Raw genomic sequence first — 14,401 nt, forward strand, 5'->3', positions numbered from 1 at the left:
CAAATAGATTATCAATTTCATCTAGATGGTCTCCGAAACGCCAGGGAATCCAACAACGCCATTCAATAGCATTTTTCTTCCCTCCCCAACACAATTGACATCTGCCATCTGGTTTCACAGTGGTATAAATGTTCAAATAACAGGAACGCTAAAAAGAAGAAAAACCTAGACATGCTACATTTAGTTGTGACCATTAGTTCTGACTCCAAGGTATCAGGTATAATTGTTTGGCTCTAAAAGGAATTTTAGGAGAGAGAGTCCTTTGCTCACGTGGTGTCTTTTTCTCCTTTTTGGAGCAAGTACTACATGACAGAACATCGTAAGTGTTTCCAATTTGAGCAGCTAATGAGGTTTTAGCTAGAAACCAAAGTAAAGATGGTGACTCACCTGGGCCAGGTATCAAACCTAATGAAGTGATAAAATTATACCGAGGAAGGGAATTCATCACTGTAAGTAGCAAACTGTAAGTCATAATGTTTGTTCCTATTCTTAGAATTTGTAGAGCTGTAGAAACTGGTAGGTAGAATGGGGAGTCTCTCTTAACAGAACCATAAAAGTGGCTAAGACATTCAAGAATAGCATTTCTCCTTCTTGGAGGTCAGAGCAGTTAAATCTACATCAGTGGTTCCCAAACTTGGCAACTTTAAGACTTGTGGACTTCCAACTCCCAGAATTCTCCAGCCAGCAGAGCTGGCTGGAGAATTCTGGGAGTTGAAGTCCACAAGTCTTAAAGTTGCCAAGTTTGGGAACCACTGAGCTACATAATCCACTCAGGACTTAACCAATATCATTCCATTGGCCAGGCCATATTTTGATATTGTTCTGCTTGCAGTTTGGAGCTTATTAGAGAATGCAGCTAAGCTGCTGTTGGATTAGTGCTGGCATCATTTCCAAAAGAGAGACACCCTCTCTTTTGGAAATTGTGTGTGTGTGTGTGTGAAAGAGAGAGAGAGAGAGAGAAAGAGGGAGAGAGAGAGAGATCGGTTTGCCCCACATGCTCATGCTTGCTTCCCGTGCGCACATGCATGCATCCGACATTCCGTGCATGTGCTTTGCTCACGTGCGTGCCTTTTGCGCATACGTCCAACCTCAAAAATGTGCCTAAAGAGGACAGCATGGAGCCAAGGCAGGTGGGTGGACCTGCCCACGATTTCTGCTACCGGTTGGGCAAACTGCTCCAAACCAGCTGAATGCCACCTCTGCATATGTGTCTTTGTGTACTTGGGAGTCAGTTTTGATTACTGATTTTTGGAAGTGGTTTGCTTTGTCTTCTTCCTAGGCCTGACAGAGAATCCCTGGCTCCAGAGATTCTACCTTCATGCCAAAAGTGGGATTAGAATTCATAGCCAGCCTGGTTTCTACCATGGTGCTTTAATCACCACCCCCAAGACAAATCCTTAGTTATTTCAGTTAAAATAAATATAGCCTGCTTTTCAACTTAATGGGTTCCCAGTTCACACAGTTTCACATAAGATAAAGTGAGGAGAGAGATATGTGGAAGGTAAGTTACAACTCCCTCTTATCTGTAGCTGACTTCCTCATCAGCTCTAGTATCTGTAGCAGTTGCTACTCCAGGTGCTCTCCACCAATTGGATGTGGCAGAAAGCACTTGAGATTGGCTCTTGTGCTGACTCCAAACTCATCTGCAAAGTCTTCTTTTGTGGCATTGGATGATATTCCCCAGCCCAGTGTTTCTCAACCTTGGTAACTTGAAGATGTCCGGACTTCAACTCCCAGAATTCCCCAGCCAGCGAATGCTGGCTGGGGAATTCTGGGAGTTGAAGTCCGGACATCTTCAAGTTGCCAAGGTTGAGAAACACTGCTCCAGCCAACTGCCAGGGTCTCAGGGCCCCAATTTCCCAGCGTCAATTATTCTTCCAGTTGCAAACCCAGCTCACTCAGCATGTCTCAGGGTCAGAGAGTCTAATGAACTCCACGTTCTAGGCCATTCCATACGGAGTGTGGATAAATTGAGTGATTCAAAATTTGAGCTGCGGGTAATCTGGGAAGAATTTTTAGCATCATCTTACATTGTTATTTTTATTTGTTTGTTTGTTTTGTCAAGCGTGTATAAGATAATAGATATAAGTATACACAAGATTATGAATATATGAAATGGATATGAATAATAGCAACAATAGCAATAGCAGTTGGACTTATATACCGCTTCATAGAGCTTTCAGCCCTCTCTAAGCAGTTTACAGAGTCAGCATATCGCCCCCAACAACAATCCATGTCCTCATTTTACCCACCTCGGAAGGATGGAAGGCTGAGTCAACCTTGAGCCGGTGAGATTTGAACGGCCGAACTGCAGCTAGCAGTCAGCTGAAGTGGCCTGCAGTGCTGCACTCTAACCACTGTGCCACCTCGGCTCATATAAATATGTAGAAGATGGCTTTCGTTATCCCAAACTAAACCCACAAACCTTTGTTGGAGCCACACTCTTCAAAAGACATGGCGCCACCGGGACGGCTGTTGGAAACAGAGCAAGAAGCTATGCATGCAATCCGCAAAAAACACTTCAAGGTTTCAACCGCAACCAGATTTTTGTCCCCAACCGGGCTAAACTATTAAGAAGACTAAAAAAGGTCTTCCTTCCAGCGTAATAAAGGACTAGAAGCTGTGGTCACCCAGAATGCCAAGTCTTGAAGGATGAAGACAGCTGCTCTCCCAACCCTCTGCTCGGTAATTACACTTGCTGGCAGCCTGCCCTGAGTGCCACACATATTAATATTGCATGGCTGAGCATAGTGAGAGAACGCCAGAAATCCACAGCTACTGTAAAGAAAGCAGCTTTTAAAACGTTGGCTTCTCCAGGGATACTACATTTTGGAGAGTATGAGATCATGGGTTGCACAGTTACTCAAATAGCATGGTTCTGTAAGCTTTGAGGAGTGTCTATGCTGTCCCATCAGCCCATGAAGACAACAAATGTTTAGGATAGTAAACGCAAAATAGGGAAAATACAGAGCTGGAACAAATCTACCGTTGTATGTTCTTGGGTTATTCACTTAATACTGTTGTGAGAGCCATGGCGCCACCGTGGCAAAGTGGTTAGAATGCAGTATTGCAGGCTAATTCTGCCGACTGCCAGGAATTCGATTCTCACTGGCCAAAGGTTGACTCAGCCTTCCATCTTTCCGAGGTCGGTAAAATGAAGAGCCCAGATTGTTACGGGGGGGCAATGTAAACCGCTTAGAGCAGTGTTTCTCAACCTTGGCGACTTTAAGTCCTGTGGACTTCAACTCCCAGAACCCCCCAGCCAGCAGAGCTGGCTGGGGAATTCTGGGAGTTGAAGTCCATAGGACTTAAAGTCGCTAAGGTCGAGAAACACTGGCTTAGAGAGTGTTGTAAAGCACTATGAAATGGTACATAAGTCTACATGTTATTGCTATTGCTATTCAATAGTTCAATCCTGATGGTACACACCAAATGTTAAATAAGAATCATGCATTTCTTTGGACTTTAAAAAGAGGAAGCCTGAAGAATAAAATATTTCCGTCTCTCTTGAATGTTGAATGTTTGAATGTTGATTTTATTTATATGCTGCCCTTTTCCCCCGAAGGGGACTCAGGGCGGCTCACAACTCAAAACCAGGGAAGGGGGGATACAGACAAAATTAAAAACGACAGAAAACAATACATGGTTTAAAACACACAGCAGTCATACCATTCGAGACGGGGGCAACGGTTCTTTAGTCCCAGGCCTGTTGGAACAGCCAGGTTTTAAGGGCTTTGCGGAAGGCCTGGAGGGTGGTGAGGGTCCGAATCTCCACGGGGAGTTCGTTCCAGAGGGTCGGAGCAGTCTCTTCCTCAAATTAAGCATGGCAAATTTGTCTGAGACCGCAGGGCCACATGAATGCGCGTAGAAAAAGTTCCTATTGACACAGGAAAACAACAGTCATGTACATGTGTTCCTTCTTGCCCAGGACACGGGGCGTTTCTGAACTTCAACTCATGATATTTCCAGATCTTAATCCTAATTAAGGATTATCATCTTAATAGGGCGAACAGCATGTGAGCTGTAGGGCGGTAACTGATCTGTGATTTACGGCTGAAGATTTTTTTATAAACTTCTCACTAATGTAATTTGATTACTGAGTGCCAATACAGATAACTCGATAAGTGATATTCAAAGACATTTCATAAGTCGATAAGTTTCAGAGGCAGAGAATTGGTCTAAATATTTGGCTGTGAATTTTGCTTATGTGTGAGTATGGTCCAAGCAGACAAACAAGATATAATATTGGCTGTATATCAAAGATTACTTCAAACGTTTGTAGTGGCATTAATTCCAGGAGGAAAAGGAATTGTGCGTGTCGTGCTATATGTTGAATTCTTCCAATCCAAAAGCTTTCCAGAATCTAGGAAATCTATCCATCAGCAGAAAAGGAAGGCTTTTTGGCTGGAGGACTGGAGAGGGCTGAGACTTATTACACCTGGGCTGAAAGGATGAAATGTATAGAACTGTTAAGAATCAAATTGAAAATGACAGGATCGTAGCCATAAGTCCGTGTCAGGCCGGCAGCCATATTTTCTTGTGGATCTCAGGCCTGCCACACTTCCTATTATTCTACTATGCCTTTTCTATTGTGGGAAAATGGGAGGGGGGATTGTACAGAGTTAGATGATATGTAGCCAAAACAAAATTCTTTCTCGAAAGCCAAGGTCACCTTTTGTCTCTGCACCTGACTGGAACTGGATGGGTGGAACTGCCAGGATGGCACTGGGAGATTGGACCATGGGATGGACTTGTGGGCGTGGGGGCAAGATGAACTTTCAACTGGGTGGGAAAACTGGGAAGCCAGTTGGGTTTGCGCAGTGGTTAGGGTGCAGTACTGAAGGCCACTTCAGCTGACTGTTATCTGCAGTTCGGCGGTTCAAATCTCACCGGCTCAAGGTTGACTCAGCCTTCCATCCTTCCGAGGTGGGTAAAATGAGGACCCAGACTGGGGGGCGATATGCTGACTCTGTAAACCGCTTAGAGAGGGCTGAAAGCCCTATGAAGCGGTATATAAGTCTAACTGCTATTGCTATTGCTATTTTTCCAGATGTGCCAACATGGCTCTCTTAATAAATTGGAACTTTGAGCAATACTTTGCCTTGGACTCTGATTTACTTTTGGATGCTATTTGGAATCCTGACAGTCTGACTGGAATAATTCAGACCACACAGGTAGTACCAACTTACAACCAAACTCGAGTCTGAAAATATGGTTGTAAATCATTCTGGTTGTAAGTCAAAAACTCACTTCATTAAGCGAACACTGAAGTCAATTTTCCCTAATGAGTTTGGGGGGGGGGGGTGTTGCCAGAAACTGAAAGTAAACACTGGCCTGTGCATCACAAATTGCAATCCCATGGTCATGGGACACTGCAAATGGCCACAAAGGTGAGATGGTTGCCAAGCACCCACAAATGCACTTACGTGAGAGTGGTGGGCTGTGCGTGCAGCCCTTCTAAGCATTAAAATTGGCCATAAGTAGGTTTTTTGGGGAGGGTGTCACAACTTTGAATGGTTAAGCAACCAGACATAAATCAAGGACGAACTGTACACACACTCATCTTGTTATTCTGAATATAATTAATGTCATGAAGGGTATTATAAAGCTTTTAGACACTTGTTGCATTGTCCTGATGAAAGAAATGTCCTTCTGGGTTCGGCTCCAAGTGGGGAAAAAGACACTGGAGACATGGAGGCTGCTTGGAAAGAGGGTTTTAATGGTGGACAGGACCACATGGCTTGAGCCCTGAACAGAAAAGGGGATCACATGCTTCAATGTCGGTGGAGAAGAAAAGAAGGAAGGACTGAGATGCTGAAAGTCCCTGGTTTTATGCCCTCTCTGGCCTTTGATCTTGAGCTTGTATTCTGATTGGTTGTCAGACTCCCATTGGGCCATGCAGGAACAATTCTCTAGGCTGCATTTTGAATCCAGATTTGGTTGAGTTCTCAGGTGCCATGTGGTGAGTTGGGTAAAGGGCCAATAATATCATGATCCTATCCCCCTGGAGCTGAAGTGGAGAAGTCTTTATTATGTAAAGGGACTAGCTTGGCCCATTGACAAAGTGGGGATGGGCAGGAAGCTACAGGGACCTATTCTGTCTTTTAAAACATGTTTCTTCCTTTTCATATCCAGAGAAATATTCTGCCTTTTCAATATTTCCTAGGATATTTCATTTTTCTGGGAGAGGGCTGGATGATAACTTCCTACAGTCTATTTGAGCCACAATATTAAATTTCACATCTTAAGTCCAGTTTCCTGAATTTACTTACCATCTTACTTATTACTTTTACCATCTTATCATTGTGGAGTTCTCTCTTAATTTGGAGACATGAAACGAAGATCTAAATTCCATTCCAAGTTTCTTTGTTTTCTTGCTTTGTTTAGTTTTAGCAAAGGATCCTCCATGATTCTTGAATTTGGTGACAAATTATTTGTATAGGAAGCAAAAAGTGGGATTTCCTGGAATATCTAGTTGTAGTTTCCATGCAAAATAATTCAAAAGCAACCTTTTGGATAAATAAATTCAGCTGAATTGAATGTTGCTTGATTTAAGTTTACTGCATGAAGAACTGCAGTAGTTTCTCAAAAAAACCCTTTGCTTTCATTGAAACCTTAGTAAAAGAAATAATTATTTCAAATTTCTAATAGTATCTTGTAAGAAAGGGAAAATGCATGTCAAATATACTGTATATTTCTCAGGAGCATCTCCATTTTTCATTCTGAGCCAAGGTGGCGCAGTGGTTAAAAGCAGCACTGCAGGCTACTGCTAGATCAGCAGGTCAGCGGTTCAAATCTCACCGGCTCAGGGTTGACTCAGCCTTCCATCCTTCCGAGGTGGGTAAAATGAGGACCCAGATTGTTGGGGGCAATATGCTGACTCTCTGTAAACCGCTTAGAGAGGCCTGAAAGGCCTATGAAGCGGTATATAAGTCTACTGCTATTGCTATTCTACTATACATCCACCAGATGGTGCTACAAAGTATGAAAAATTAAATTTGCTGCTAAACACAAGACAAAAATAACTGGGGAATGTGTCACCCAGTTATCAAGACTGACAGCTACTGCAAGGACGAAAATCTGCAAGGAGAATCAGTGTTCTAAATAGGGTTTTCAATCGTTAAGGCGCAGCTGTGCAAACCTGACAGTTTGTTCTATTTTGTGCAGAAGGAGGAAAAATATCTCCGAAATGGAAACAGGCAAAGGCAGTTTGAGTGAATGAAAAATTCAGCCTTTTTCCCTTCTCAATCATGGAAGCGTTTTAAAAATAATCTGCAAGCTGTTTGCTAAGAAAAACAAGAATGAAGAAATAAAGAGAAAAGAAATACAAAGTCTGATGAGGAATATTCAAATGACTTTAATTCAAATTCCTGTTTTAAAAACGTATAACTTTCGTTCTGGGCTTCCTGTGTTTCTTTACCATGTGCAAATATAACCAAGTTACTCTCTTTAATGTTCCTTCTTTGTTTTTAATTTCTTCTTGCTTCTTGGATGAAAACATTCGAGGCTTAAGAAGCGCACTAGGGATTAAGTATGAGTCACTTTGAATTTTATTTTATTTTTGGGCTCTTTTAGGCATGACCCAGGGCCACGATGGGGGACCTATGGCACATGGGTCAGAGGTGGCACCCAGAGCCCTCTCTGTGGGCACAGGCACCATTGCCAGCTGCTCTTCGGGAGCCCCAGAAGCCTAAAGACCAGCTGCTGTTGCGCAAGCTTGTGCATTGATTTGGCCTTTGGGTCTCCAGAGCTCTGGCATGTGCTAAGACCAGAAGACCAGGTGGCCTTTGAGTTTCCAAGGCTCCAGCGCAGGCGAAGACCAGATGGCTGGCATGCATGTGTGCGCTGGAAGCCAGAAGACCAGCTAATCGAGGTTCCAGGGCTCCAGTGGACACATGCATGCATGTTCCTATGCACGGGTGTTCCAGGTTGGGCCCTCGGTGCCGAAAAGCTTTGCCATCACTGACCTCGGGTTTTCAAGGCCAGCTCCTGGTCCATCGATTGTCCACTTAGCTTCTCCACACCTGAATTACAACTCAGGCATTTCTTTGCACACTTAGCAATAGCAATAGCAGTTAGACTTATACACCGCTTCATAGGGCTTTCGGCCCTCTCTAAGCGGTTTACAGAGTCAGCATATCGCCCCCAACAATCCGGGTCCTCATTTCACCCACCTCGGAAGGATGGAAGGCTGAGTCAACCTTGAGCCGGTGAGATTTGACTTTGCTGCTAGTCAAAATCCTCCCTGCCTTTGGAGCCAAGGAAAATAACGTTTCCACTGGGCTCCAAACTCTGGGAATCAGTTGTGAAGGAAGACTTGGCAACACGTGCAGAAGCATGCAACCCCCCCTCTCCCCCCCCCAAATGAATGTGTTTCTTTCACCTTTCAAATAAGTCCTTAGAGGGAGGGAGGGGAGAATCCCTATTGTAGACTTCTAGAGTTATGTGTCTTCCACACCCACCCATCTCAATGCTCGACCAGCCCACCCTTCTTTCAATGGCGCTGCTTTAAATAGCCCTCGCTTTGCGTGGGGAAGATTGGTGTGTTTTCACATAAGTCGTGTTTGACATGGTTGAGTTTGCCTTCCCACCATTCAAGCCCTAGCCAGCCCCTCACCCCCGCAGCCTTGCCAATAAATCCATTGTACAGTGTATTTAAGCTTGTCTTCTTGGCTGCTCCTTCACACTCTCTCAGATGTCCTTTCCCCCAGTTATACAGGGGACAAAGCAAAACATAAATCGGAGTCTTCCTCCAGCAGCTCTGCTGTAACGTCTCGGCAATCACCTCCACCAGACCGATTAGATCCCACAGATTAGGCCTCCTCCGAATTCCATCCGCTGGGCAGTGTCGACTAGCGACTATCCAGAGGAGAGCCTTCTCTGTGGCCGCTCCGACCCTCTGGAACGAGCTCCCCGTGGAGATTCGCACCCTCACCACCCTCCAGGCCTTCCGCAAAGCCCTCAAAACCTGGCTGTTCCGACAGGCCTGGGGCTAAAGAACCGTTGCCCTCGTCTCGAATGGTATGATTGTTGCGTTTTAACTATGTATTGTTTTTGTGTTGTTGTTAACTGTCTGTATCCCCCTTCCCTTGAGTTGTGAGCCGCCCTGAGTCCCTTCAGGGAAAAGGGCGGCATACAAATGAAATGAAACTCAAACACATTGTGTGTGCAAGGAGATCAGCTGATCAGAAATGACAGAATCATTTCTATTGGGGGGTGATGAGTTCCCTCCCCTCTCGACATGTGTGGTTGTGCGACTGTTGCCTATTTTTATTATTTGCATTTCGTTTTTATGTTCCCCTTTTCCCCCTTTTGAATTGTTCGCCGCCCTGAGTCCTCCCGGAGAAGGGAGGCATACAAATAATAAAAATTCTATTCTATTCTATTCTATTCCAAACAGCTTCTAGACCAGAGTTCCTCAACTTTGGCAACTTTAAGAAGTGCAGAAACTTCACGGCTGACTGGGGGATTCTGGGAGTTGAAGTCCACACATCATAGAGTTCCTAGGGTTGAGAAACAACGATCCAGAGCAGCGGTCACCAACCGTGGTCCGTGGACCAGTGTTGTTGCGCAAGAAAACGTTGGTGGTCCACAGAAAAATTATTTGCATTTTTTTTATATTGCACTAAATACGATTTATCTTTTTTTTAAAAAAAAAATCATATTAGTGGTGCGCGGGGTTTATAATTATGAATTTAGTGGCCTCTGAGGTCCAAAAGGTTGGCAAACCCCTGATCTCGAGTGATGATCAGCATGGATGATGTTACCTAGTTTTGGGTAATGAAACGTTTGCAATGAAAACATCCAAGGTCAGAGAGCATCAAGGACTCCTCATTTCAACTCTGAGCTACAAATATTCTCCTTTCTTGAAACCTTGGTCTAGATAGAACCTCAAAAACCCGGCTACAACAGAAGTCTTTCTTCAACAGGAACCGGACCTACACCATCAAGGTCAGGGACAAAGGAAGAAATTGCACACTGAATGTGGGCTCCCTTTCCTAGATCATCAGAGGGAAAGTGGCTTATACTATGATTAAAAGTGCCTTAATCTCTAGATTTTCTTGTTCAAACCTCCTAAGACAGGAACCCCCAAACTTGGCAACTTTAAGACTTGTGGACTTCAACTCCCAGAATTCTCCAGCCAGCTCTGCTGGCTGGAGAATTCTGGGAGTTGAAGTCCACAAGTCTTAAAGTTGCCAAGTTTGGGAACCACTGCTATACTGTATACTGAGCACCGGTAATACAAAATCTCTCAAATCCAACATTACTCTTGACACCCCAAGATAAATACATCAGAGGTATTCATCTGTATTCAATAAACGGTGCATCAGTATTCAATAGAACCATTTTCATTGACTCGCGTGCATAGAAATGTTATGAGCTCACATTAAAAATAATGGTCGTTCTGAATACAGTATTTCAAAGATACTCAACTGCAATAAAAGCAAGAATAAAAGCACAGAGCAAGTCATATAGAGTCAAACTCATATAGTTTTATACGAAAGGCTTCTTGCGTGTTGAGCTGTCCAATCTGTGTCATCTTTATATGGTTTTTTCCATTTTAGATGTACAGTAGTAGTAAAGTTTCCTTCACCTTTAGAACAAATGATATACATGAGCAAATATAGCACGGTATTGTAAATATAATTCAAAATATGCCTTAACTCAGTGTTTCTCAACCTTGGTGACTTTAAGTCCTGTGGACTTCAACTCCCAGAATTCCCCAGCCAGCTATGGAGAATTCTGGGAGTTGAAGTCCACAAGTCTTAAAGTTGCCAAGTTTGAAGACCTCTGTCCTAAGTGCTATGGCTAGAATGCAATGCTGCAGTCTAATTCTGCTGAATGCTGGCTGCCAGCAGTTCAGCAGTTCGATCCTGACTGACTCAAGGTTGACTCGGCCTTCCATCCTTCTGAGGTGGGTAAAATGAGGACCCAAATTGTTGGGGGCAATAGGCTGACTCTGGTGTTCACTTAGTTATATCCTGCCTTTATTATTTTTATTAAAAAAAAACTCAAGGCAGGGAACATACACAATACTCCTTCCTCATCCTATTTTTCTAACAATAACAACCTTGTGAGCTGAAGTCATTGGTCCGAAGTCATTGAAATAGGTACAACTAGAACTCACAGTCTCCTGGTGATTGACTCAAAGTCACCCAGGCAACTGCCATGCCGAAGGCGGGACTACAACTCGCAGTCTCTTGATGATTGGCTCAAAGTCACCTCGCCAGCTTTCATGCCAGACACGGGACTAGAACTCGGTCTCCGGGCTTTGAGCCAATGCCAAACGAAGAAACAGCCAGTATTGGATCCAGATGAGCTGCCAATTCTAGGGCAAGTCATAAACATCTGTAAGTCTGGTTTGCACTGCTGTATTCCCAGTGTTTCTGGGCAGATCTATAGAGATGGATTCCACTCTGTAGCTAATAACTGCACTTTTATTTACATGTCAAAAAGGGCAGCCTTTTTGAGAGAGGGAGGGAGGGAGGGAGGGAGATAAAATAAATAGCAATAGCATTTATTTTATGCCTAGAGCACCGTTGGAGGTCCGATAAGTCCGAATCGAACCGAGCAATGGTAACCACCTGCACCAGGGAATATACTAGGGCACTTAGGACAGCTAAAAGATCACACATAGCCTCCCTGGTTGCATCCGCTGAGTCCCGTCCAGCCGCCCTGTTCAGGATAACCCGCTCCCTATTAAACAAAAGGGAGACGGGGGAACCCCTGCAGGGCAGAGCGGAAGAATATGCCCAATTCTTAGCGGACAAAATTGCTCGGTTTCGGTCGGACTTGGACTCCACACCCGCAGTTCCAGCCGAGGCACAGGGGGACCAAGTAGAACAGCTCTGGGTTGAGTTTCAGGACGTTATCCCCGGGGATGTGGACAAGGCCATGAGAGCTGTAAGTTCCTCCACCTGTGTTCTGGATCCGTGTCCCTCATGGCTGGTTGCTAACTGCAGTGAGGTGACACGAGGCTGGATCCAGGCGGTTGTAACCGCCTCCCTTCGGGAGGGGAACTTCCCCGCCTCATTGAAAGAGGCGGTGGTGAGACCCCTCCTGAAGAAACCATCCTTGGATCCAGCTGTTCTTAACAGCTATCGCCCGGTCTCCAACCTCCCCTTTCTGGGGAAGGTTGTTGAGAAGGTGGTGGCCTTTCAGCTCCAACGGTCCTTGGAGGAAGCAAACTATCTAGACCCCTTCCAGTCTGGCTTCAGACCCGGTTACAGCACAGAAACCGCTTTGGTCGCATTGATGGATGATCTTTGGAGAGCCAGAGATGAAGGACATCCCTCCATCCTGGTCCTCCTTGACCTCTCAGCGGCTTTCGATACCATCGACCATGGTATCCTTCTGCGAAGACTGCGGGAGGTGGGAGTGGGAGGCACCGTGCTACGGTGGTTCTCCTCCTACCTCTCGGACAGGTCGCAGTCGGTGTTAGTGGGAGGGCAGAGATCGTCCCCAAGGCCCCTAAATTATGGGGTGCCGCAGGGTTCGGTCTTATCCCCCCTGCTATTTAACATCTACATGAAACCGCTGGGAGAGATCATCCGCAGGCACGGGATTAGATACCATCAATATGCGGACGATACTCAATTGTATCTGTCCGCCCCGTGCCAAATCAATGAAGCGGTTGACGTGATGGGCCGGGGTCTTGAGGCCGTTATGGACTGGATGAGGATTAACAAGCTTGTGCTCAACCCAGAAAAGACCGAGTGGCTGTTGTGTTTCCCTCCCAAAGATTTGGTCAACATTCCAACACTCAGGCTGGGGGGTCAAATTTTATACCCCTCAGAGAGGGTTCGCAATCTGGGAGTCCTCCTGGATCCACAGCTGTCATTCGACCACCATTTAGCGGCTGTGACCAGGGGGGCATTCGCCCAGGTACGCCTGGTGCGCCAGTTGCGACCCTACCTGAACCGGGAGGCACTCACAACAGTCACTCGGGCCCTTGTGCTCTCTAGGCTGGAATACTGCAATGTGCTCTACATGGGGCTGCCCTTGAGGAGCATCCGGCGACTTCAGTTAGTGCAGAACGCGGCCGCGCGAGTGATCGCGGGTGCACCCCGATTCACCCGCATAACACCTATCCTCCGCGAGCTGCGCTGGCTACCTGTCGATCTCCGGATGCGCTTCAAGGTGCTTTTACTCACCCATAAAGCCCTACATGGCAGTGGATCTGGATACTTGAGAGACCGCCTTCTGCCGATTACCTCCCTACGACCTATAAGATCGCATAGACTGGGCCTCCTCCGCATTCCATCGGCCAGCCAGTGTCGGCTGGCAACTACAAGGAGGAGGGCCTTTTCAGCAGTCGCCCCGACCCTTTGGAACGAGCTCCCCGTGGAGATTCGTACCCTCTCCACCGTCCAAGCCTTCCGCACAGCCTTGAAGAACTGGCTCGCCCGTCAGGCCTGGGGATAAGGACCGTTACCCCGCCCGAATATTGAATGTATGGTGTTGATTTTATTATATGTTGTCGTCTTAATGTTGTATTCCCCCTCCCTTGGTTTTCTGTGAGCCGCCCTGAGTCCCCTCAGGGAAAAGGGCGGCCTACAAATGTCAATAAAACCTAAACCTAAACCTAAACCTAATAGCAATAGCAGTTAGACTTATATACCGCTTCATAGGGCTTTCAGCCCTCGCTAAGTGGTTTACAGAGTCAGCATATCGCCCCCAAAAACAATCCGGGTCCTCATTTCACCCACCTCGGAAGGATGGAAGGCTGAGTCAACCCTGAGCCGGTGAGATTAGAACCGCTGAACTGCAGAACTGTAGTCAGCTGAAGTAGCCTGTAGTGCTGCATTTAACCACTGTGCCACCTCGGCTCAGGAAAGGTCAAAGTAAGTTCGGTGTTAATTTCACACAATAACTGACTGACAGGACGAAGCTGAGCCAAGAATTGCAAGTTTGATCCTGTAGAGCCAACCTCCAGGCTGGGACTCAGCCCGTCACTGCAAAGGGATCCTGGGCTTTTTGCTCAAATCCTGAGAGCTGGTTTGTCTCCTTCTGCACCAGAGAAAACAAGGACTGATCAAAGGTGCTTTAATAAAAGAGAAATATTTAACCGACTTAAACCAGCCCAAAGATTGGGGAGGGGGGAGGAGACTTTGCAGGGAACGCAGCAAGAAGAGGGTTGATTCGACCCTTGCAATAACTTCACTGAGTGGCTCTTCTATTTATTAAGGGCTGCGACGTCTTTCCTTAAGAGCAGCAAACTGGCCTCACGCCTGCTGCCAACGCCAACACACCTGGTGCCAGAACTCGAACAGATCGCCCTTAATTCCTTTCTCAGGAGCTGAAAGAAGAGTCTCGGGTAACACGTCCTGTCTTGGCTGCCAGGGTGGAAATCAGGACAGACACAGGAAACCCTTTGAGCATTTGAAGGCAGCATTTTGCT

The sequence above is a fragment of the Thamnophis sirtalis genome, unplaced genomic scaffold (assembly GCF_051295495.1).
Source record: "Thamnophis sirtalis isolate CommonGarterSnake01/CBP01778 unplaced genomic scaffold, rThaSir2_p1.2 scaffold_6, whole genome shotgun sequence".
Lineage (NCBI taxonomy): Eukaryota > Metazoa > Chordata > Lepidosauria > Squamata > Natricidae > Thamnophis > Thamnophis sirtalis.